Source organism: Coptis chinensis, chromosome 6, assembly GCF_015680905.1.
Source record: "Coptis chinensis isolate HL-2020 chromosome 6, ASM1568090v1, whole genome shotgun sequence".
NCBI classification, from domain to species: Eukaryota; Viridiplantae; Streptophyta; class Magnoliopsida; order Ranunculales; family Ranunculaceae; genus Coptis; species Coptis chinensis.
The window spans coordinates 9883084-9905781 of record NC_141461.1 but is presented as its reverse complement, the minus strand read 5'-3'; the positions used below and the strand labels follow the sequence as shown (position 1 = coordinate 9905781).

The 22698-nt window shown below is 35.2% G+C and overlaps 1 long non-coding RNA gene and 1 pseudogene across 2 annotated transcripts; both read right to left on the bottom strand.

Moving 5' to 3' along the window:
- Positions 1-9545: 9545 nt before the first annotated feature.
- Positions 9546-10253, bottom strand: LOC147491365 (uncharacterized). Its single transcript, XR_015197318.1, has 2 exons — positions 10053-10253; positions 9546-9766 (listed from the first exon to the last, which is right to left on the bottom strand). It is a non-coding gene; the product is annotated as an uncharacterized LOC147491365 (long non-coding RNA).
- Positions 10254-16578: 6325 nt separating this feature from the next.
- On the bottom strand, positions 16579-17469 carry LOC147491364 (putative ATP synthase 24 kDa subunit, mitochondrial pseudogene; annotated as a pseudogene). The gene is made up of 3 exons (XR_015199412.1): positions 17327-17469; positions 16924-17034; positions 16579-16771 (listed from the first exon to the last, which is right to left on the bottom strand). The product of XR_015199412.1 is annotated as a putative ATP synthase 24 kDa subunit, mitochondrial pseudogene (transcript).
- Between the last annotated feature and the right edge of the window lie 5229 nt (positions 17470-22698).

Below are 22698 nucleotides of genomic sequence, written 5' to 3'. Positions count from 1 at the left end.
AATTCAAGCATGGGGGCTTCATCATAGGCAGAGGGGGTATGGGGATCTATCACATAATATTCATAATACTCGTCAGCAGATTGATCTTTTAGGAGCTACCCGAATTGAGTGGCAACCCTGGGCCGAGTCCTTCATATTTCAGACCCCTTATGCGGATATTCCAGATGTTCCAAAGAACACTGAGTACCGTAGACTATCCTATATTTTTCATAGAGCAAGGTTTCTTTCTCAGCGGCGAATGATACTTGTAGGGTCAGTAACTGCATGGTACCTTGGGGACAGAAGTTGGCGTCAAGTATCTGGAGAGATTGTTATACCTTACCCACCACCCATAGATATGATAGCCTCTGATATTCTTCCTGCTGCTCTTTCACATTATAGAGCAAAACCAAATGATTGGTCAGATGCATCAGCTTTCATTTTTACGGGAAACTATGACTTGTATTGGAAGAAGGTTGGTCGAGGTCTCTTACTAGGTGCGTTATACCGGGGAACCAATTTTGAAGGGGTTACTTCTGAAGCATTGAGGCTTGACATTCATTTCCCAGAAGGAGTGGAGTTGCCATAGTCACAGCCCAAGGTGTTTCATGATATTCAGATGCCACAAAGAACTCCATAGTTATTTGATGAGTCTAACCTTTGGCACTGGAGCATGATTACTTCTCAGGGGCAAGATATGAGCATACCTATTCCACCAGTAGATGCCGCATTAGTAGCAGATTTGTCAGTGCAATTTGAGTAGTTAGCCGAGGTTAGTATGATTTGAATTTATTCATGATTTGTTATTATTATTATTCACTATAACCCCTAACATGCATTTGTTTTGTTAAATAGGATGAAGTAAGGTCGGAGCTCTTTAACTACAGCTCTCTCAGTTATGCCATGCGTGCGTCTTTCATGGAGTCCTCTCGTCCCAGTTTTGAGTACTTACAAGAAGAGCGAAATCGAACTTTGTAGCTTCAGAGTCATGTGCAAGAGTTGGAGAATGCTGGAAGTGCCACACCTCAAGCTCAACCTCAACCAGAGATTCGACAATGACGTAGGGGGTAAAGCTTTTCGACCAAGCCTTCTCGTAGGGGGAGGAGGTCTCAGTAGATATTTTTTTGTAGTTTGTAATAACTGTGCGCCATTACTTGTCTTATGGCGTTTGGGATTGTTGTTTGTAACGACTTTTTTATTAGCAGGTTTTTCTTTGATGAGTTTTGGATATGAATATGTCATTAAACAAAGGAGGTTATGACAAATTTTTTTCAGAAATTATAAGTTAGTTTTTTTATCGAGTTTCTGTGTTAGACTTGGGTGTTGTTCATGATTGTTGTTTGCCTTATTTATTATTTCCAAAGTATATTAGTAGGTTTTGGATATGAATATGTCAATAAAACATATGAGGTTATGACAAAAAAATTCAGAAATTATAAGTTCGTATGTTTCCAAAGTATAAGTTTCCAAAAATTTCCAATAAAACAGATGTTTCCAAAAATTTCACATTTGTTTCACTCATTTCACTCATTTCACTCATTTCACATTTGTTTCACTCATTTCACTCGTTTCACTCATTTCACTCATTCCAAAAGTTTGTAGGTTAGGCTAGACCTTGCATTTCACTAATTTCCTATGTCTTGGTTATGACAGAAAATTTTGATGGAATATCACTCATTTTTGCAGGTGGTTTGGTTCTGACAGGAATAGTGTATGGTGTAGACCGAGATGGAATGTAACATCCCGTCTGGTATTTTTAGACCTAGACGGAATATAACATCCCGTCTGGTGACTAAAAATCCATGCCTATACACCTTTTACTATTCCATACATTGGAATTATGGATGGTGGCCCATAAATTGGAATTATTGAGGGTACATTAGGATAGACATTTGGATAAAATGTGTTGTCACTTGGAGAGTGAACAAAAATCTGATAAAATGTGTTGTCAATTGGAGTGGATCAAAATCTAACTATCACATGTGACCTTACCTTTCATATTTCGTTTTACTCTTCTTTCTTTTAGATCAAACAAACAAACAGCCATCTTCTTCCCCACAACCAAGCTAAAAATAGAAAAAATGTCTAGAGAAGAAAGAATTGCATTTAACCAAAGGTTATGGGGAGGATCTAATAGTAATAGTTCGTCTTCTGGTTTTACCGGGTCGTCTTCTGGTACTTCCGCTGAAGATGACTACATGGAAAGAGTAAGAGATGAGCATAATGATATGATGAGGCAAAGGAGGAGGATGAGGTTGCAGTTATTATCCACTGCTGGGGCATTAATGGCTCAAGCAGCCATTGAAGATGTGAATACAGACAAACACGGTGGATCTGTGAAGGGCAGAGATTACACGTTTATAGATGGTGGTGATTTCAGTAAACAAAAGATAATGAGGGATTACTTCACAATACCTTGTAGGTGGCCTCCTCATAAGTTTAGACGAAGGTACATGATGACAAGAGAGCTTTTTATGTATATGTTGAAAACTGTTGCAGCATTCGACGATTACTTTAAAGACAAGGTGGATGGATTGGGTCGGCAAGCAATTTACGGGTTCTGAAGGGACTAGCTGCAGTTGTACAATTAGCAACTGGTTGTTCTTCTAATTCAACAGATGAGTATTTACAAATTGGAGATTCCACAGCAAATGTATCTATGAAGTGTTGGTGCAAGGCAATAATCACGGCGTTTGAGGAAGAGTACTTGAGACGACCAACTGAGGTAGACACTGCTAGGATATTAGCTGAAAATGCGGCAAGGGGTTTTCCAGGAATGCTTGGATCAATCAATGTATGCACTGGGTCTGGAAGAATTGTCCAACTGGATGGGCTGGAACACATGTAGGGTACAAGAAGGAACCAACTTTGGTACTTGAAGCCGTTGCAGACAAGCACTGTTGGATCTGGCATTGCTTCTTTGGCTTACTAGGTTCGCATAATGACATTAACGTGCTTCATCATTCTAATGTTTTTGAATCATTAGAGCAAGGTGAGGCTCCTGCTGTTGCATTTAATGTGAATGGTAATGACTACGATATGGGATATTATCTTGCTGATGGTATTTACCCAAAATGGGGCACATTTGTTCAAGCCATTCGTTATCCAAGAAATAAGCATGAAAAGATCTTTATTCAACGTCAAGAAGCTGTAAGAATGGATGTTGAAAGGACGTTTGGAGTTTTGCAGGCACGATGACATATTGTTAAGGCTTTTGCGCGTTGTCATAGTGTTGTTGTTCTTGGAGACATAATGAAGGCATGCATTATAATGCATAATATGATTGTTGAAAATGAACGTGAAAGTAGAGTTTGGAATTGAAAAGGTCAGAGGAAATAAACAATACCTGTGCTCTTTCAGGAAGAAGATGGTTTTTATTTTGTCTATCAGATGATTGAAGCAAGAAATAAGATCAGAAATGAAGTTACACATACTAATCTTCAAAAGGACTTAGTTGAGCATGTTTTTAATTGGACTGGCATTGAAGAAACAGCATATCCGGTACCAATTTATGATCCAAATTGGTCGGATCCAGAGGAGGGAGAAGGAGGCGAAAATTAAAATGGAAATGAAAGTGTATTTCATATGTATTTCCTAACGTGAACTATGAAGTTCCAAAGTATTTCCTATGTACTTCCTAACGCGAACTATTAAGTTCCAACGTATTTCCTATGTATTTCCTAATGTATTTCTTATGTATTTCCTTATGTATTTCCTAATGTATTTCCTATAAGTTCTTATGTGTTTAATGAGTTGTGTTTTAATGAATTATATTACAATGTATTTTAATTTTATTGGTAATTGTATTTCTATGAAAATAATTATATTGGAAAGAACATACATAGTGCATTAATTGAAAAAAAATAGTGAAATAAAAATACATAGTTCATTAATTAAAAATACAATGAAATTAAAATACATAGTGCATTAATTAAAAAGACAGTGAAATTAAAATACATAGTGCATTAATTAAAATACATAGTGCTTTAATTAAAATAAAATACTAGATATTACATAAGCTTAGTTAGAGCTAGAACCACCTCTAGCCCTTGCCCATTCATCACGTATTTCAGTTTATTGTTACTCAATTATAAAAGCGGTATCGGGATGGAGGACACTTGTATCGGTCGCTAAAATCTTAGCTTCATATTGCATCTTTTGAAGCCGATTTTTTTCCAATTAAACTTGATTTTTTTTTCATTTGAATTCAATTTTTTTCTTCTCTTGCCGTCACGGTTCTTTGACCATATGCAAGTTCCCTTTCTCTAAGTTCTAAGCATTTTTGTGTTTCATTTGCATCCTTTACAAATGTATCCTCTAAACGTGTAAAATAACCCTCCAACATACCAACTGATTTTTCTTGGTTCCTCTTGGACTTGGCTTTCTTCGATCCAAGAGGACACTCCATTTCTTGAGGACGCTCTATTTCTTGAGAACCCTCCAATTCAACTCCACCAACACTTGGTGAATTAGAAGTTGAATCTTCACCATCATATCATTTTTGCGACCTTTTCCCTTTGTGGGGTGGCTTTACCTTGCCTCAAAAACGTTACTCCACTTTGGATTATCCTTGAGTATAACGTAACAATGATCAAGTGAAAAAGTAGTTTTTTTCTTGTAGTTGGTACATCATCATTGCCTCGGACAACTAAAAAATAAAATGGTGGTAATTAAACTAAAATAATCACTAAGACTAAGATAATTAAACTAAAATAATAATTAGACTAAGATAATAATTAGACTAAGACTAAAATGGAAATAATAAATACACTAAGATAATTAGACTAAGACGGAAATAATTAGACTAAGACTAAGATAATCAATAAATTCCAAATTGACAAAGTTGTAATTACCCGGCTTTGTATTGTTGTACCACTTGCATGTCGAGCCTCCACCGCATTCACAATTGCACCAAACTTGTTCATCATTTTTGAAATATATTTCTATCTACCGCTAATTGAATCGGAAGACCTATCCAACCCACGTGCTTTATTGAACTCGTTTGTTATACGATTCCAAAATCCTTTTGCATTTTGGAAAACACCAATAATGGAGTCTTCATTAATTTTTATCCAAGCAAGATATAGAGCTTGATCTTCGGACATGCTAAAGTGAGTTTTTGCTTTTACTTGAGTGCTACCACTTGCTTGAGATGCTTGAGATGATGCCATTTTATATTTTGTTTTTTTGAAGAATTGATTTTAAAGAAGAAGAAATATGATATATGATTGTTGGAAGTGTGAGTTGAAATGAAACAAATGTTGTATATATACCAAAGTTTTTTTTATTTTTTTTGACCATTTTTGACCGTTGGTGAACTAGCCGTTAGGACTCCGGACGGGATGTTTGATTCCGTCTGGAAAAAAAGAAATATAGCGAGACGGGATGTTGGATTCCGTCTGGTGAGTTTTGTAATCCAGACGGAATCCAACATCCCGTCCAAAGTTAACAAGTCAGCCACTATCTCGGTGGAAGGTTTCACCTTGAAATCAATTGGGGAAAATAGTCACCAGTTATTCACCACTGCATTGCACAACCATTTTTGCCAAAAACTGGTGACTATAGTCACAAACCCCTCATAATCCCCTGCATTGCAAATGCTCTTATTCAAATAAGTCTAACCTTATAACATGCTCACAAAACTTTTGGACCGTTAGATGAAAAGTTCAAAACTTTTGTGAAAATAATTTTCATGGTGGGGAGATCATCTCCACAAAAACCGACCTTAATATATATATGATGAAAGAACAATCTTCACATTTTTTTCTTCTATAATTAATTAGTTCATCACTCGTATTCTAAGCTTGTAATATAGAATGGTTAGTTCGAAATATATTTATAGTCAACTAATAATATAACACCCCGTCTTTTTATTTGCTTTTCCTATAATAATAGTAATAATAGTAATAATAATAATAATAATAATAATAATAATAATAATAATGAAAATAGATAAAACTAGATATATGATAACTATCAACTTAGGGATAAAAGTCCTGTAAGTAAACAGATAAATGTTATCCTTGTTTTTCGGTGAGGTTGTTAAAACTAAAAAAAAAAAAAAGGAGTTTTCTCACGTAGAGTTTGGAGGGGAAAAACACAGCGAGAGTTTTATAGAGAGGAAAAAAAAAAAAAGGGGGTTTTACTGAAAGAAGAAAAGGAAGAGTTTTTCTGTTAGCTAGTTGATAGTTGGAGCGCGCTACCAGTGAGTAGATTTTTACGTTTTTTTCTAGATTTCTCGTTTACTGTAGATTGTGCAGTACTGTTCACATGCTCATTTAGTGTATACTGTTCACATGCTCATTTAGTGTTAACTGCGTATACAACTTGACTATCGTTGAAGAACCGGCTGTCTCTAGAAAATTTGTATGTACCTAGTGATACAATGAGGGTAATAAATCGATCATGGTTGCGGTAAACCAAATTGGTCGATTTATGTATTGGCTACGTGTTTTCGCATTTTCGCCAAAGAACCAAATTGTTATGAACTGTTATACTGCTGTTATACTGTTGTTGTTGTACTGTTGTGGTGTGGGTTGTTTGTTTTGATTTGATTGAGGTCGGGGGTTTAGAATCGGTGGTTGGGTGCTGTTGGGTTGTATGGGTGAACTGTGGAGTTGTGTGGACTGTGCATGGTGAAGTAGAGGTGATTGTTTGAGAGTGGTAGTGCTGTGAAGCTTGAACCGCCATTAATGGCGTTCAAGCAAGAACCAAATCGTCCAGATTTTTGTATTGTTTAACTGTTTGTTTTGTTTTGATTTTTGTTGTGAGGGTTTTGCTGGTTGGTTATTTGGTTGTTGATGGTTGTTTGGGTGTTGGAGAGTGTGTGGTTGAAGCTTTGAACAAGCTTTAATGGAGGTCGAAAATTCCCAGATCTAGTTTAGAGGGAGTGGACGGAGTTAAGGGTTTTAGTTTTACCTTTTGTTAAAGTTGTATGGTTTTTCACCAGGAGCAAAATTGATATGATGAGGAAGGGAGGAGAGGTGGCCGAAAAATGTGAGCTGGTGGTGGAGGGGATGGCCGAGATTTGGATCCGGTGCTCCCAGTCTCACCAGTTCTAACTCTATTTCGGTTGGGTTTGGGCTTGGGCCTTAGATTGATTGTTTGGGCCAGCTCATTTCTTTAGTTCTTTGGGCCGGTTTTTTATTGTGTGGGCTGGTTTTATAAATCCAAGTGGGTCAGGTTATAATTTATGAGCAGTAAGTTTAGATTGGGCTTGGGCCGAATCAGGCAAGTGGGCTTGAGTGATTTTTGGATATTCACTCATGGGTTTAAGTTTAGATTGGGCTTGGGAAAGGCCAAGGGTTTTGGGCCTTAGTCGTTGGGTTTTTGGTTAGATTGGCTTTGACCAGAGTTGACTTTGAATGTTGACCAGGGTTGACTGTTGACCAGTTGACCCAGTTTGACTTTTAACTCGGATTATGCTTTGGTCTATTAGGATAGGTCTAATGCTATAAGCGTGCTTGGCTTTGGGCTAAGACTTTATATATATACGTGTGTACGTGTATTAACTTCTATGTGATATATCAGTCTTTTATGATATACGACGTTATGACACTTAGACATCCATATAATTAATAACGCGTAAACCAAAAATACATGAAACAAGATACTCCTTCGTTCTCTGAAACAATATACTTATGACTAAAGATGTCATGTGATAGGTGGCATTTATTGAATGTGTCATAAATGGCCCGTTAGCGTTATAATTGGGTATTCATTGAATGTGCCATGAATGACTAGATTGTTTGGACTGCCATAGAGAGGAACTAAGGTATTTGCCTTGCGGGTTAGTTGTATTCCTTGAGTGTACGGGAATGTAGGGTTGGATATTCCTTGAATGTGACGGGAATGACCTAAGGTACATATGTACTAAATGGTGGGTGTATAAGAAAAGAAATTGACTAATTGATAAGAGAAATTGATTTGATTATGCGAGTGTGTTTGGGCTTACTTTTGAATACCTATAGGATATCTACATATGTTATATAGAAGTTCTAACTTTCTTTTGCAGGAGGGTAGGACTTAATAACATTTTGTGTAGGGATGCGGTCCTACCCTTATACAGCAGTGGATATCGGTAAGTTTTAATTCAATGACTTAGTTATTTAAAACAAGTTATTATAATGAGTAAATAAAATGGAAGTTTTGCTTGGGAAGAAACTATGCCGGTTGAAATGACGGAACTACCTATCTTTCAAGCTGAGAATGATTAAGTTAGGATATATTTAAAGTGATAGTTTGATAATTAAAGACTGGAAATGTTTATATGTGGTTAGTCTACTCATACCATCAAATTTCATTTTGCTGACCCATGTTTGCTTTGTTTTGACAACGTGAGTGTGTTCTTGGGAACATAGATGGAATGCAGTGGAACCACGGCGTGTGATTTGGATTCTTGTATGGAGCAGTCAGTTAGTTCTTTTATTAGGTCCGATTCTTATTAGAAGGATGTAATAATGTAGTTTACATTTCAGCATGGCTTGAGAATAAGATGTTCAAGACCTATTATTTTTAGAAGTTTGTTTTGTTTGGACGGAATATAGCTTAATAAAGTGATGGCGGTTAATTTAATTTAAGGATTGTGTTAATTATGGGGAAGTTAATTTAAGTTGATTTATGATATGGCTTTTAAGGGTTTTGGTATGTGTTGTATCCACCATCGGGTTTTAGACAATTGAACCGAGTGATATTTGGTTTTTATACAAAATTGAACCGAGAATTATTTGATATTTGAGATATTTAAGGTGATGAATCTATTGATAATCTCTCATTTCTGGCCAGAATGATCCGTTGATCGTGCTCACTTTTAAGGTGCCAGGATTATTTTGTATACCTGTTCAGGAAAGAAGTAACTACCTACTGATTCCATTGCATACCTGTTCACTGAATCTGATGAAGTTGAACTATATTGGCTAAGCTAGAGAGATAGCATTCTCATATATGATGGAATCTAATGACCTTGCAAGAAGGCTGAGTGTAAAGATAGATCTATTTATAAATAAATTGAGAAAACCTTCCAAATCAAAGTTCATAAAAAGTAGGCGAAATCTTGACTAAAGATAAAGAAGTGTGCTGGGTGCCTGGGTGTTCTAATGATACCTCTACATCTAATAGGCTTTCCTTCAGTTTCCATGTTCTAAGTTCCTCGCCTTCACTGCTTTCTCAGATTGTCAATGTTGTGGAAATGTGGGCCTTTCAATAGGAGAATGGTCAGCTCCAACCATGTGACTATACCTCTTTTTTTGTCTTACTAAGCAATAAATTCTGTATCTGATTTGGATTAGGATTATGCATTTATCCACTTACCAACTAAATCCCTGTATCTGATTTGGATTATGATTATGCATTTATCGACCTGTATCTAATTTGGATTGGGATTATGCGTATATCTACTTACCAACTAGATCCTAAAAAGATGCAAACAAAGATGGAGAAAAAAATTGTGTTCCTTGGCTCCTTGCATCGTTTCCTAATAGAAACAAAATACACGGCTGAGCCAGTTAAGGAGCCAGCTAATATATAAGATAACAGTAATAGAGCCAGTTAGAGAGACGCTATGGAAATTTATCGGCAAAAAACTGGAAATCAAGAAGCGACAAAGGCCATAACAGTCCCAATGCAAAAGAAATTTATAAAATAAAAGACAATTGAGAACAAGTTGAAAACAATCATTTATCCATCCAAATGACACATCTAAGTCTCTTCCCAGCTAGTAGCAAATCAAAAGCTTTGTTGATATCTTCAAAACCACTTCATGAGTGACAAAATCATCCAAATTAAGCTCCTGTTGAATACAATACGATTATCAAGAAAAAGAAGAAATATAGGTGAAGCAAAGAAGCTTTTCGAGGTTCATTATAGTCATTCAAACAAATAATACACAGTAATGTTACAGACATCCTTCTTGAGCATATTTTGTTTAACACTAGGAAGAAAAAGTTCTTATGTACTCCATATTGACTAACAAGAAGACCAAGGGGAAGCACAAACATAACCCAATTCACAGAATGTAATCTGTAGAACTACAACATTATGAGACAAGATTTGCATTGAAGAGTCAGTATACTAACCGCACCACAGTATAATAGTTTTGGCCCAACCCTGCAATTTCGATAAAAGATCCATATATTAAATTAAAACCTTCTCTCAGATCTTTCATGCTCTCATATGGTACTTCAACTTTAACGATTCCAAAGAAATGAATCTCACTTTCTGTCATTATCTTATGTACAGCAAAAGGTTTCAAGTTACAGTTTCGAAACAGGTGCAGAATATAGTTCGAGATTCCGAACGAAACAGGTGCAGATACAAAATATGAAGAATAAGCAAATGCTTCCAACAAGGACGAAATTTAATGATCGGTTTTGATCCAACACATTCGAAAAGCATATACAAATAGTCTGCAAATGCCCCATCAATAATTTCCAACACATTAATGCAATAGTCTTAACCCAAATAGTGAATATTTTTGTTTCAAATAGTGAATATTTTTTATTTTTATTTTATTTTATTTTCTACATATAGAGAAGGTAATCGACTTGTAGCCCCAAAAACCAAGTTATTTCAATGTAACTAGCCATTTGGCCCGGCCTATGGCCGGACTTGCTATATAGATCGCTAATGACTCAAAAGCATAAAGTCTACTTGAATAAATAATATATGTATATTTTTTTGGAATAAATAATATATGTATATTGATAGCTAATGATTCATTGCTTATAATTTTTGAAGGGGTTTTATTTCTAGTTTTGGATTATTATTGTTCCTGTTGCAATAAGTTTTCAGGTTGTCGATGAAGGAGTATGGGACCTAGCAGCACCTTCTGGCGAATGCTTGCGTCGCGGGTTTTCTCTAGACCTAAAGATTGGGAGTTGCACTGATCCCATCAATTATTGTTCAAATGTTGCTGGTTTTAGCAACATGACATTTTGCCCATAGTCTATTCCAGAGGATTCAACGATAGATACATTTACCAAGTCCACAGATTCACCAATGTTTAAAGCATTAAGCTCAAAATCAGATGACCATCAAACAATGTGCAACATTGGCTAAAAGATTGAGCTTCAACAACCAAGTTAAGCAAGCTACTCAGTAATCAATAAATCATACTAATCATAATATGAAACAATGGGCTGAACACAATCAATTCAATGAATATAGGTAAAACAACACCACTGTAAGAATTTTTCTATAACCACTATGGAAATATAACCAACATAGAATATGATATGTTTGTTAAACAGCCGACTAAAAGACTCTAGTGAAATTGACTACCAACATATGTTGTATATTGGAAAGACAGTTGACAAAGTGTGTTTGTTGTAGTAAGCTTCATCACAAATAGTTTAAATGAAAGACAATGACCGAAGAGTGAGTTTAATGTAGGTATATTATCCCTTGGAATAACAACAATATTTAATAAAAGTAACTTTCAACATATAACTTGAGCATTTTTTTGTATGTCTGCAACGTAAATTTTTTGGCGCACTTCGTTGTATATGTCAGGAGTCCATTGATGAGTCAATCACAATCTGTCCTGCAATAAGAATAATTTTAAGTGTCAGTCATTTATTATTTTAATATTTTATTTATGACTATTATTGAATGAGTAAATTATATGAATTCCTAGACATTATTTCTTGGCATTTGGTTATTCATCCTCTTGTTTGATTTTAATGCGTTGTTTTTCAAGATAGTAATAGAATCTGTGAGATGTATACCAAAACGTAGCAAAAACATTTTATAGGCAAAACTAATATAAACCTATGCAAATGTTCCCTGATAGATACATATATTAATATAAAAGAATAATACTACAACCTTAACACAACAATATCAAGAGGCGAGTACCAATTTAAACTAATTAATATAATAATGTTTTCTATTATGTATTTTATTTTTCCCAAGCAATGTGTTCATTCCATTTCTTTCTTTATAGTTGAATGTGTTCTGCAGAAACAAAGAAACGTATTCAGATAGACCTGAGGACACAGGACCATCGAAACAAAAAAATGTATTCAGATAGACCTTTCCAGAAAATGTGTCAATCCACAAAAGTTCTTCATTATATATATAAAGTCACTCGGTAGAGTGAGTAAATAGAAGTTTAACAATAAAAAAAAAGAGTAGAAATAGAATGAGCAGTTTATAGAATCCCCTGTGAACCAATTTGCAATATAATCACTCAAAAAGTTTAGCCAACATACCTCATCACCAAAACAAATAGAAACTTGGGAAGTTAAATGTGCCAAAATATAGGTAGAGGAACACCTTGTCAGCTGCATTCAATGACTTGTATCATAAATACCCCATAGAGTTTTTTCCACTATACATTCAGTGGAGGGGCAAAGTTCAAAATATCATCATCAACCACACTCAAAAACATTGCTAGCAAGTCTAGCTACTGCTTGATTCATTACCCCCTAACCCATGATGAATTATGTAACTCCTAGCTAGCTTCCTACTTATATATTTTACCATATTAAGACAATACCAAGGTGCATGTCATTTGCCATTAACAATGTCACGCCCCAAATTTTATAATGACTGATTACCAAAGACACATGGCATCTACAATTATTATGAAACTCGGGACGTGATCGGACCAATTAAGCAAAACCCAAACTAAACAAAGACAGAATAATCTTACAAAAATTTCGGCAGAGTCTCCTATGTATTTTCAACATTTCATAAACTTAAATCCTATCATAACCTGAAAATCATAACAATATAGATATCTCATTGTTTAATTCAATTACTTAACCATCTCAACGAATGCCATAACAGTTAAACAACCCTTACACCTCGAGACAATTTAGTTCCTTCTCTAAGAAGGCATTAGTTTCTTTAGCGCGTCTAAAATGTACTAAAAAATTGTATAATTTACATCATGACTGTTAGTTCCTCTATACATTATGAGGCGTCATTTTATCAAAGTTATTCAACAAATAAAATAGATTTACCTTGTCCAAAAATCTTCAATTGAATTTCCACTATATCATACCTCTCCAACAACGAATTCGTTTCAAGAAGTTCACCACATTTCAAGGCATTGGATCTCTTCAAATGGCCAAGGACATTTGGTACCAAATAAAAGCAGTAAACTTATATGATATCAAATGTCCTACTCGACATTTGATAGTAGTAAACTACTCGTATATATTTTCTAACCACCAAAAGCCAATCAGGTACTTATCAGAAGCAAAGAGGAACTTCATAATATATATATGATATTATCTAAAGAGGAAAAAAAAACACAAATCAACAACAAATTATATTAAAAAATAGTTTAATACCAAAATAAAAATAACAAATTGGATTGAAAAAAAAAAAAAAAAGAGAACATAGTTTCTCAAAAGAGTGATTTAGAGAGGAAAAGGAACCATGTTCCCTACCTATTTCAACACAACATTGTCGAGAATACGTAGGAGCCATCCTGAACATTAATTGGAAATACATGTGAGACTTAAGAAGGACATTTAACAATATCAAAGCACAATGAACAAAGAAAATAAAGACATAATCTGAAATAAGTTATATATATTCATTACCATATGGGTTGCATTGGTTGTTTATATATCTTCAATCCAACAAATCTAATCCAAGCGTGTACTTTCTATCGTAAGATGCTTAATGGGTGTTCTGCTTGATTGAGATAATGGAAAGCCTCATTTGGCTACTCGGTCCTCAACACCAATTCATAAAAAGGAGAGGTATGCACCGGTCAATTAAAGTCATCATCAATATTTAAGATTCTACCAAAGTTCAAGTATCAATGGGGGGTGAAAAAACGAAAAAGTAACAATACTATCACCAAATAAAAGAAGCATTAACTATTTGAAGTAAATTAACTACAATAGATAGTATTCATAATGAGTCACATTCTTTTTTTGGAAACGCCGGGACAATCCTTTGTTCCATATCCCCAAGGCCAAACAATTCCCTTATTATGTAGAAAAGGTCTGATTGTGAGGCTGCCATTCTTGACTGGAGGGTTTGGATAACATGTGTATATTACAAATACCTTGTTTTCTTTTTGCTAAGGATTAAATTAATGGATTAATTCGCACCGGCAGACTATTGCATAAAGAACCCTAAACATCCTTTTGTTGTTTTTTTACAGGAATTTGTTCCTCACTATGGGAACACAAAATTGAAAAAAAAGAAAAAAAAAAAAAAGACAATCTTCTTTTTCACAAAGACACAACTAAAGAAACAAATTTATATTTATAAAAATTGATAGGCACATGTTCGCAGGTAAAAAAATATATTAAATTAACAAAACATACGTGAAACACTCCATTAAATGTAAAGGATGTTTATATTATGTATTTTGGTAAGATTAAGATTAAAGTGGTTGATATGGATAATAACAAACAATGGATAATGTGAGTTTACATTCTCCTAGGAGAAGATCATTATTCGAAAAAAGAAGATAATGTACAGTAAATGCTCCGAAATTTAAAAAAAAATGATAAGTATAGGATAATGTCAATATGGTTATGATAAACCAATAGTCTGTACAGTCATGTTGATGCATTAGAGAATCCCAGTAAACTTTGAAAAATAAAAATTAGGAAAAAAATATATTAAATGTAGACTTTAATCACAAATGAAAACTAAAGTAAATATAACATTCCCTCACACAAATGAACTGACCCACAAAAAGAGAATAAATAAGAAATAAACAAACACAAATCAACTTCTAATTCTAACACAAAATATTGGTGATGCACTGAGCACTCAATGTGATTATGAAAAATTTGTCCAACAATAGAGAACCACAGTAAATGCTCCGAAATATATAAAAAAAATGATAAGTATAGGGTAATGTCAACACGGTTATGATAAATCAGTAGTATGTACAGTTACGTTGATGCATTAGAGAATCCCAGTAAACTTTGAAAAATAAAATTGGGGAATAAAATATTAAATGCAGACTTTAATCACAAATGAAAACTGAAGTAGATATAACATCCCCACACAAATGAACAGACACAAAAAGAGAATAAAGAAGAAATGTTACTAAACAAAAGGCATGAGTTCCGAAAGTACATCAACACAATTTATGCTATGACCTTAACGTGTTGTAGGAGTTGAACACTTCAGAGGCTTAATTTTAGAATGTAGTACCATCACGGTTTGAAACCCGCACTTTGAAAACTTGAAAGTTGACATATCAACATCTACAAACATTACATGATTATAATAGTTAAATGATTAGAATTTTCTATCATGAACACTGGCATAGAGCAGCACTTGATATATATACTAAATATGGTAGTAATCACTGTTGGAAATGAAGAAAATAGTGATGAGTAAAACAACACCAAGCACTCGTATATTATATAGTAAACACCAAATTGTGTGCTAGCAAATTAAATGCAGATTATTTTTGTTTGTTGCCATCAAATGTAAAAGATCATAAACAACTACACCCGGAAATTATGTCGAATAAGCCCTAATGATCGAGTCAATATTGTAACTAAAAATATTGAGCGTATGAAAGAAACTAATACTGAAATTGGAATAATGTCAAAGAGTTAACACGTTAATATTTGTGGAAGTGTGATTCAATTATCTGATTGCAAAATGGGACAGCAAAAAAAAAACAAAAATCCTCAGTTCTCCATGTAATTTTTTGCTGGAGAAGACAACACTATAGGCTAAGAACACAACTTAACACTACATCTTAAATTTTATAATACATCATCTCAGTTTATAAGCAATTGGATTGCTTGGATGACACTACAACGTACTATGGATTAAAAGAGAAATTTCTGATCATGGAGAGAATGCAACTTAACATTACAATAACATATTGAAAGGCAAAATTTTCACCATTGGATTTTCAGAAGAAAAGCTAATTTATACTAAATACATTGTAAGTTTGAAAGTACTACATACTAAAATAGAGGATACTATGACTGGAGAGTGTGGTACAGTCCTGATGGCAGAGAAGTTGTCAAAATCGTTGTATAGGTTGAGTAAGAAGTGATTTTGGCAAAAGAGGAAGTGTTATTGGAAGCTGTGAAGAACAAAGGAAAAGGAAAAGGCCACCCCATATCACTTGGAGAAAGAGAAAGCCACTTTTCACCTAACTTGCTTTTATAATTCCACTCATTTGTTTTCTTGAGCAATCCCAATACAACAACAAAGCCAACTAATCAATCTCCAATGAAAATATTGTTGAGATGGGTAAAACTACAATACTCTTAACAAAATTTTGGGTCATGAAAAAACATACCCATGCAAAATTAGAGAAATGAAAGATGCAATGATGACCGCTAAGGTCTTAGGGACACACACACACATGAGACAAATGAATGCGTTTGAATTCTGAACTTAGCACAGAGATGGGCATTATCAAACTAAAAGCAACACGCATTCTGATTCTGGTCATACAGGAGGAGGCCAGTGTAAGGATTGATTGGTGAATAATATTAGTACAAAAGGGAAGATTTGAAAGAATCTGAACATAAAAAGCTCTGAAAACTGAATATGCTTCTTATCTAATGATTAATTATGCAATTGGTTCCTAAACATGTTAACTTGTCCAAGCTACTACTTGAGTAAAGCACCTGATATAGGTTTTTTCTATACAAAAAATAATAAGAAAAAGAGATAAAGTTTGGAGCAGTACTTCTTGTTAATTTTATCAAACTCTGCTGTAAGAAGAGCCATTCCCTTCTTGTCTGATCTCAAAAGTGGCTTCTTGAGCTCCTTTTCAACTTTCTCCAATGCATCCATCATCATAGCCTCTGCTCCAAGGTCATCAGGCAGACCTCTCCTGCAAACAAATAACATTAAGCATATACAAAATCTAAATAATTATACAATTGTAGTGTCACATTTAAAGGGGGAGGGGGGAATTCAAAATCAATGGTATTAGTGAAACTAATAATAGTACAATAAACTTCATGAACTCCAAGAAATACATACTTGATCCTTATCTCCTTTAAAGTTAGTAGATATGTTCGAGCATCTGGGATATTTTGTGTCCGTGATTGAATGGTATACTTAATCCGCTCAGATTCTGAGAGCAAACCTGCTCTGCAAGGCATCAAAAGGAAACACACACAGATGCATAAGTGCCACTATAATACTCACACAATCACGACAATGAAATTAACCAAGAATGGAACTCTGACCAAATACTTCAGGTACTACGATGTTTTCCAATTCATGCCCGTGTTTAAATAAGTCCCTTTTTTAAAGAAAAGGAAATCACAATATGTATGTCACATGAACTCTATTTTGGTTTGATGAGATGCAAGTATATAATTATGCAGTTATGCATTATCCTCTCTAGAAGCCAAAAAGAAGAAGATAGATGGTTTCTTACTTTTCTCTAACAGTCTTCATGACATTTGTATATTAAGTTACTGCAGCAGGATCCTCTGGAGCTATAGTAATCTTCTCCTTCCGTAGCACCCCAATTGCAGTCTCAAATTTGTTCTTCACCTCCAGAAATATGTTCTTCAACATCTCTTTTAGTCCCCATAGAAATGCAATTGTCAGTAACAATATATCATAGGAACCGATATAGGCATTAAAATTTAACACTTTTCATGTTTCCTTTTCAGGTTTCTTTTGTTTAAGAATGGAGATAAGATTTAAGAATGGAGATAAGAGGAAGAGAGAGGTTTTTCTTTTTGACTTTATGTTTTGTGGGTTTTTTTTGAACAATTGAAAAGGGCGTGGGTTTTCTTTTTTTTGTGCGGAGGGTGACGTGTCTCCATTAGAGTAAAAAGGGGGCTGATGTGTTTCACTGGGAGCATTCTCAACCACTCAGTATTCATGGTCTTTGATATTGTAAAGTTTGAAAATATTACCTCGCTAAACCCTTTATATTTCAAAATTTTGGTGTTTAGCCAACGGCCGAAATTTTGTTGTTTGGATGCTGTTGGAAATTTGGGCTGTCTACCTATCCGGCCCGATATATATATATACTTCCAGACAAAACCAAAACAGCCATCGAACAGTCCAAACAGAACCGTTAGATCATCCAAATCCATCCAGACATTAAATTTTGAAATCTAATCGAAATAGAAACAACTGACTTACGAAGAGTTTTCGCTCCTATTCCTCTTCCCAAATTTTCTCCGAAATCAAACAACCAAAATCAAAATAAAAATTGCTTCCAACAATTCAACTGAAAAATTCATACAAATCGTCCAAAATTTGGGAAAGCTGGAACAAATAATTGTTTCTCACCAAAACCAAATTCAAACCCTCATTCAAATTTCTCACCAATTTCAAACCCCCATTTTTTACCAACTTGCCCTGATTGAGCTTTTTTATTAACTTTCTTAGTGGTTGTCATTATTTAAAGTATGCTTTCTTCATTATTTAAAAGTATATTGTTTAATTTATGCTAGGTTGAAATTTGAATAACCAAAACCAAATTTTCTTCATTATATTCAAAAGTATATTGTTTTATTAACTGTTTGTATGGTAAATTTTTTTAGATTTTAATTTTTTTTTGGTAACTAGGTTGTGTTTATTGGATATTAATTTTTAGATTTTAATTTTCCTGCAGCCGATTTACTGCTAGCAAGGGGTATAATTTTTCTTTCACATCATATCAACATTGTTTTTTTTTAATGTTATTGTTTTAGGGTTTCATAGTTATTACATGTCAACTTAAATTATTTGAACTTGTGGTAATCAATGAGCAGTAGCGAATCCCAGTTGAAGAATCAGTTCCTAGTAACACTACATCTATGCCAGCAGCAGTTGATCTAATGCCTGAAGTGGATACCCGAACAAATGCATCATCAAGAATTTCTGTCAGAAGAGCATCATTAGCCCAACTTGCAACTCAGACAAGGTCAATGGCTAGACAGACCAAAAATACTACAAGTGCAAAGAAAATAACTCCAAAGAAGATGGGCGGTGGACATGCAACTCAGACAAAGCCAATGGATGGTGGACCTGCAACTCAGACAAGAGGAAAAACACCTAATGGTAAAGGGAATGTCAAAAGATGGCATATCTAGTTGAGTACTCGTATGTAGTTGTGTCCAATACTCACGTAGATTGAGTAATTGAAGCAAACAACTCGACTATTTTTTGTGTACTTTTATTTGTCTTTAAAGAATATGGATTATGGATACAGTTTATGTAGAGAATATGGATTATGTAGAGTTTTTGGATTCAGTTTGGCTTCATTTTAAATAGTTTTTGGATTCAGTTTAATAGTTTTTGCGTGGAGTCGAGTTTTGGTTTTGGTTTTGTCAATTCAAAGTCAAGTTTTGTCTGATCAAGTTTGTGGTGAAACAAGTTCTGTCAGAGCCGAGTTTTGGTTTGAGTTTTTGGTTCTGTCAGAGTCGAGTTTTGGTTTTGGATGTACGCACCCAAAAACTCTCTGTAAGTTAAAACTCTGTTGAGCCCCATTATCACTTGGTTATCACCATTCTTACTGGAAGTTTTGGTCTGCTAAAGTAAGGATGATACATACTATGTAGCATACCATTTTCTGGATGATACATACTATATAGCATCCTGTTGAGCCCCATTAAAAAAAAAAAAAAAATCAAAAAAAAATATACTCACGAAGGGTTTCAACATATTTCTCTCTTTATATCAATTAATGGGGAAAAAAAACAAAAAAAAACTTTATATCATATCTCCAAACATAACATTCTCCCCTAGTCTTCTCTTTCTCTCTCATGCGGTTCGTCTTTTCTCCATTTTACTAGCAAAAGCAATGGACTTTCTCCCCTTCCCAAAAGCAAAAGCAGTGATAAACATAACGTTAAGTAGATAGTTTGACTGTTTGAGTAGCAGAGAGAGATAAACGTGATTGTTTAGTGACAGAAATTGTTCGTTTCGGCAACCAGGGTTGGTTAAGGTTTTTCTTTTTCCTTTCCAGCAACAATTTTGATATGTGGAGGTTCGATTGAGTGATCTACTGTTAGGTCGTTGGAATTGGGCATCAAAGGTGTTGATTTATTGTAGTTTGGGTACTTGAAGTTCACCATTTGAAATGCAATTTGATGGGTGCAATGGCAGTTAGTTCATGGGGTTCAAAATATGGATAAGGTGAGTGTTGGGACACTTTGGGTAGTTGTTCACCTTATTTGTTTGACAAAATGCTCCATAGATGGAAATGGCAAATGATGGTAAAGACATTTAATGATCTGTTTTTGACTTCCACTGGAATTTCTACTAGGTAGTAGTATTGGTAATGGAAATTGTACTTTAGTAGCAATTCTTAAATTGATGGTGAATTGGTGCCTTTGAATGGAATTGGTTATGGTGCATGGTGTAGGAACCGTTATTTCATAATGCAAATTTTTACAAACCGCGAAAACCCACGCGTAGCGGAATTAATGGGTGTCATGGTTTTGGATGGAAAACATATCTTTTAGATTCGGCTATGATAACTCTGAGAATTCAATAGCTATGAAATCCGAAATCAACCTCTTGATCTTCTGTTGTATTCCTATGCACAGAGTGGATGTTGTGCGGGCAACGATCTTCCAACCTCTTCTTTCTCTCTTGGCCTCTCTCACTCACAAAATTGGATATGATTTTTGGATCTATTTTTTTTGAGCAAAACCTTGATTTTTCTTGTGTATAAAACGGCCAGAGAAAGAGATTTCCTTTATATAGGCTACAACAGGGACCATGAGGAGAAATGTAACGCCCGTATTTAAAATACATATTTATTTATTAATTAATTAATTTAGTTATTTATTTAAAATTCGCTGGATTGGATTTGGCATATGTGGGCCTGGTTTCTGGGCCCGAATCTGTATTGGGCTTAGGTTTCAAACCCGAGTATATATTCATATTTTTCTAGAAAATAGGGTTCGAAGAAAAATAAAATAAAAATGGAGGCGGAGATAGAAACTCGATTGCTAGAGGGTTGGAGCGTGACGATTCGGACTAGGAGAGATTCGTGGAGCTTATAATACATATGAGTAATTATTTTTGCTATTTCACCGAATCTATAGTTTTCCGTGTATCGGTGTATATCGACATATTTCTCTGTCTAAGGTTTTGGCCTATTGATACTGCTCTTTATCATGTTTTATTCGACGTCGTGCCTGTCGTATTATTAAACTTTGTTGAATATCGGAAATTATATTTGAACTGTTGAAGAAGCTTGATTGGGCCCGTTAATGGTGGCGCAAGCCCAGGAGACATAAATCGTCCTGCATAGTTTGTCTCTTTGTTTGTTGTGGTTTTAAATTTCCATTGTTGTGAATTGTTGGGTATATTGTATTGATTGTGGATTGATTGATGATTGGGGATGACTTGGTGGTGGAGAAAGGGTGCTGTCGTAGCTTTGAGGGAGACGTTAATGGCGTCTTCGCGATTTGGTGGAGGGTGAGTGGTTGGTATGGGTGCTGTCGGGGGTATGGGTGAAGTGTATTGTTTGAATTGTGGTTGGGGAAAGGGTGATTGGATAGGGGTTGCTGTTGGTGGTTCGGGGGAGAAAAATCGGAGGGAGAAGATGACTGTGAGTGTCATCCAGTACTCCCGCGTGCAAGTTAGGTGAGTTGTGTTCGGATACCTTAGTTGGACCGAACCAACTGGTGGTTTTGGAGGGCTGGTGGTGGTTGGTGTGGTGGAGGGGATGACTGCGATTTGGATCCAGTGCTCCCCAGCTCACCAGTGCAAGTCTAATTCGGTTGGGCCTTGGGCGAAATCTAATTTTAGTGGTTGGGCCGGATTCATTTCTATTAGTTTTGTTTGGGCCATTTCCAATTAGTTGTTATGGGGCCAGTTCTAATTTTTGTATACATGGACCGGTTTTCTTTTATTTTGTGGGTGGGTCATTTTGGTTTTAAGTGGATCTGTTCCCTTTAGATATTTCTAGTTGGGCTAAATCTATTGTTGGGCCAGTTTCTGGTTTGGCTTTTATGTTGGATTCGACTAACATTATTTGAATCTTTGGTTGAGTCATAGGCTTGGCTAGTTGGGTCCGAACCATGACCTTAGTCATGAGTCCATGAGCCATGCACATTGACCTTAGCCATGAACCATGGCTATGACCCTGAACATGTTGAACATGGAAATGGCAGGTTGACTTTGACATTGACTATTGACCGTTGACTGTGGAATGTTGACCTTTTCCATATTTTCACATATTTAAGAATATGGACAATTGTAGTATTTATGAAGGCTTGATATATTCCATATGGGGTAGTGCAATATATGATTGGCACGTGAAATAATAAGTTTCGAGATTTGATATAGATATACTTGGATATTGTGTAATGAATAGTATTGGCACGTGATAATGTGGATGGTATTATAACGAGAAACGTTGAGCTTCAGTACAATTAAGTATACTGGCATGAGATAGAACAAGTATGGTTCTGAGATATAAATGTATAACACCTGAATAAATTACATAACGAAAATCCTAGAACCTAGCTACCACAACTCATGTGATTTGGCCCTAGTGATGGGCGTATGTGATATGATTGTCCCTTCTGGCGTAAGTAATTTGATTGGCCCTTCTGGCGTTTTAGTGAATCTGAATGGCCCTTATGGCGTAAGTAATTTGATTGGCCCTTCTGGCATTTCAGTGAATCTGAATGACCCTTCTAGCGTAGCCTAATAGTGGCTTGATTATTTCGTTCGCAAAATTAGAACGAGACGCGCGATATTTTATGTCGAATAGTGGCAGTACTTACATAATGACTTTCATGTGAGGGTTACCTGGTGTGCGACATCCCGCTCAGGGTAGTTACGCAC